Raw genomic sequence first — 4,358 nt, forward strand, 5'->3', positions numbered from 1 at the left:
AGGAGGATTGCTGGATGCTAGGAGTTCAAGACCAGCCTAGACAACATGACAAGACCCCATCTCTAAAAATAAAGTAAAATAAAAAATAAAAAGGCAGCATGGGCCTGTGAGGCCTGTGGATTCCTGCATCTCCCATCTCCCCTGGCGTCCTCCAGCTCCCCCTGCAGCCGGCTCTGCTGTGGTCTGTTCCGGTTGCCCCCTGTGGATTCAAGTTCCAGACAGAAGGCTGCCTGTTCTCTGTACTTTGTTGTGGCCCCCACAGGCCGAGGTTACTGTGGTAACTCTGAGAGCAGCCTTGGCGCTATGGAGGAGCCCCGGGCTACCCCTCAGCCTTACTTGAGGCTGGTTCTGGAGGTGCTACACAGGGTTGTGGCAGCACTGCGTCAAAGTATGGGAGCAGATTGTAATTCTTATGATTTTCCATGGAAATGGGTGATATGGGCAGTTATTTTTGGATTTTTTGCTGTTCTCTTTTTTTTGTGGAGAGGTTTTAGATCGGTTAGGAATCGGCTTTATGTGTGAAGAGAGAAAAAGCTTGCTGAAACACTTTCTAGACTAATTGAGGAAAAATGTACACTACTTGAAAAATGTAGCATTATTCAAAAACAGCATGAAGGCTATGAAGTCGAGGCATCTTTATAGGATCCCAGCTTTGAGAAGGAGGCAGCAGAAGCACAAAGTTTGGCAACAACCTGTGAAAAGCTGAACAGGTCCAATGCGGAACTTGAGGATGAAATACTCCGTCTAGTAAAAGAGTTAAAAGAAGAGAAATTGAAAGAGTCTGAACAAAATGAACTGACGGCAGATATTTCAAAAAGGATACAGTCTCTAGAAGATGAGTCAAAATCCCTCAAATCACAAGTAGCTGAAGCCAAAATGACCTTCAAGACTTTACTTCAAATGAATGAAGAACCACTGAAGACAGCAGTAAAAGATGCTTTGGATGAAAATTTTCAACTTCAGGAAATCCAGAAACAACTTTTGTAAGAAGCTGAAGTATGGAAAGAACAAGTGAGTGAACTTAATAAACAGAAAGTAACATTGGAAGACTCCAAAGTACACACAGAACAAGTTCTCAGTGATAAAGACAATCACATCAAGACTGACTGAAGGCTTGCTAAAGATGAAAGATTGGGCTGCTATGCTTGGAGAAGACAGAACGGATGGTGATAATGTGGAGTTAGAAATGGACAGTGAATCGGAAAATCATGCTTACTTAGATTATCCTCCAAAAGGAGCTTTGAAGAAACTGATTCATGCTGCTAAGTTCAATGTTTTTTTAAAAAGCTTAGAAGGAGAAATAAATAAAATTTACATTCAGTCATCTGAAGATAAAATGAAGAGCTTACAGAATGTATTAAAAATCTTGAGACTGAACAAATATCTTTGCAGTCAGAAAACACGCATTTTGAAAGTGAGAATCAGAAGCTTCAACAGAAACTTAAAGTAATGACTGAACTATATCAAGAAAATGAAATGAAACTCTACAGGAAATTAACAACAGAGGAAAATTACCAGGTAGAGACAGAAGAGAAACTTTCTAAAGTAGACAAAAGGATCAGCCATGCCACTGCAAAGCTGGAGACCTACAGAAAGCGAGCCAAAGATCTTGAAGAAGAATTAGAGAGAACGATGCATTATTATCAAGGGCGCACTATTTCCTATAAGAACAAAGCACATCATAATTGGTTTGCAGCTCCAACTGCTGAAAGAAATCTCCATGATTTAAGGAAAGAAAATGCTCACAACAGACAAAAGTTAACTGAAATAGAGTTTAAATTTGAACTTTTCAAAAAAGATCTGTATGCACTGGATGTTCCAAATACACCACTTGGCAGAGAGCATTCCCCATATGGCCCCTCACCATTGGGTCGGCTTCATCTGAAATGAGAGCTTTTCTGTCTCCTCCAACTTCATTGGAGGGTCCACCCAGACTCTCACCTTTGCTTACAAGGAGAGGAGGAAGAGGCCCAAGAGGCCCAGGGAATCCTCTGGACCATCAGATTACCAATGAAGGAGGAGAATCAAGCTCTGATATGTTAACCGATTCTCACAGGGGTCCTTCTGACATGGGGCCCTGTCGCCTCTGTGGGAAAAGGGAGCTTCTGGAGATGATTTTCCACCAAGGGATTTCCCAGGTCCACCACATGCTCCATTTGCAAGTATGCTTGTTTTTCAAAAATTTTTTTAAAGCTGAATATATGTTTTATTAATCAGATATATTAATTTTGCTATCTGTCCATGTAGTAACACAGTGGAGGAAAAATTTTTCTAGCATCCATGAGTGTACCTTTACTTTTCCAAAGTGGGAAGGCAGCCAGCCATAAATGAACTGTAATGAGGTTTCAAATGGATTCATCTTAATACTATAGAATTATTTCTGTATTTTGGTAGTCAAAAAATAATTGACTTTTTGCAGGTCTTATAAAACTAAAATTATCTGTATCATATTGGTAGCAACTGGTTATTCTGGCCATTAGTTAAAATAATTAAAATTTATTTTCTAGCATTAAAATTACTGGCTATTTTTAAAAATATTTTTCATAAGTAGTTCTGATGTAGTCCTACTTATTTAAAATTTAAAATGTATTTATTATGTTTGATCTAATTGTTGAATTTATTGAATTCTTTTAAAGCTTCACATAAGAAAAGGGAATAATATATTGCTTTTCTATTCATACTTTACCGTTTTGAACTATAGGGTTCTGCAGAATAAATATGTGATTACCAAATACCAGCCTTTGCCTATGAATGTCTCATCTACTCATTCCTTCCCTTGTTTCTCCTCTCTTTTTAAAGTTTAAAGTGAATTAAAATGACTTTTGTTTGGGAGAATTTTAAGGTGGTCTTTGATATAACTGAAAATGTTTTAGTAAAATATCAAATCAGAATTGGGAATCACTGATGTGAATTTTAAGTTTGGTGAGAATTATGTTACATGAAATGTTTTTTGAGAAGGACTTTGATAATGTAAGAAAAATGTTATTTTTACAGTAAGTTTTATATATTTTGAAATACTTTATCTTTTTTAAAAAAGCAAGTGTTAAGATAGGACAAAAATTACATTAAAAATTAATGATATTTCCTTTATTTGTATTTGAAGAGGTACATTTTTCTCAAGGTTGTAAAAATTAATTTCATAGATTAAGTAATTATTCTGGTGTCAATTTTCAAATAAAGAATAGGTAATGGAAGCTATAAAGTTAATGATTTATTAGGGCACAATAAAGGTTCTCAAAGTTATAAACTGTCTTTTACCGCTCTCTGTGAACAGTGAGAAATGCGTATCCATCAAGGAGTTTTCCTCCGTACTTTCCCCCAAGACCTGGATTTTTCCTCCCACCTCGACATTTTAAAAGTAGAAGTGAGTTCCTTCAGGGTTGATTCCGCCTTCAAATGAGCCTGCTACTGAACATCCAGAACCACAGGAAGAAACCTGACAAGATTTTTGCCCTCTTCAACAATCATTTTGACTGATCTCATTTTCAATTTAAAGTAACTGCTGTTACTGTGTAATTTTACTTATACTTACTTATTTATGCTTTTGCTAAAATTGATAGTTAATGGAATTCTAAATTTCATGATAATATTTTGTAAATAAAGATGATTTAAATGTGACTCTTATGAGTAAATTATTTCCATTTTATTTTATTCTAGATAGTATAACTATTTTGATTAATCCACTATTATATAAACCATAGTGGGAGTTTTATGTATATAATCTTGCAGGTGGGGAGACTTTAAATTCTAACGTCTGTGTCTTTATGCCAAGAACTGTTTTTACTGTGGTTGTTGACAAATGTGAAAGTTAACTTTATGCTGAATTAAATACATTTTAGTTGATTTAAAGACTTGTTTGGCATTGATAATAATAAAATCAGCTAGTTTTTCTATTAAAAACCTCATAGCATATGTAATGTGAACCCTAATACAAACTATGAGTTTAGTTAATAAGAATGTATCAGCATTGGCTCATCAATTGTAACAGATATGCCACACTAATGCCAGATGTTAATAATAGGGGAAACTGTGTATGTGGGTTGGGCAGGAAAAGGGTATATGGGAACTCTACACTTTCTGTTCAATCTTTCTGCAAACCTCAAACTGCTCTAAAAATTCATTGAAAAAGTGAGAGGTAAGAAGGAAAAGTAAATGAAACAATAAAAATACCAAAGAAATAAAAATGGAAGAAAATATAAATTAATATATAATTTAAGAATAAACTTGGTAGGAATATGTCAAAAAACATGAATCAAGAAAGAAAAGACTAATACACCACTAGAAAAATGAGCAATAGATATTAATAGATTTTTTTTTAAAAAAAACAATAAACGTTCAATAAGACTATGAGAAAAATG

At 35.0% G+C, this 4,358-nt stretch overlaps 1 pseudogene; it reads left to right on the top strand.

Moving 5' to 3' along the window:
• The first annotated feature begins 303 nt into the window (after positions 1-303).
• LOC105709391 (melanoma inhibitory activity protein 2-like) lies at positions 304-2,191 on the top strand (annotated as a pseudogene).
• Positions 2,192-4,358: the final 2,167 nt, after the last annotated feature.

This window comes from Aotus nancymaae, unplaced genomic scaffold (assembly GCF_030222135.1).
Source record: "Aotus nancymaae isolate 86718 unplaced genomic scaffold, 86718_ANA_hifiasm-v0.15.2.pri h1tg000016l, whole genome shotgun sequence".
Classification (NCBI taxonomy): domain Eukaryota; kingdom Metazoa; phylum Chordata; class Mammalia; order Primates; family Aotidae; genus Aotus; species Aotus nancymaae.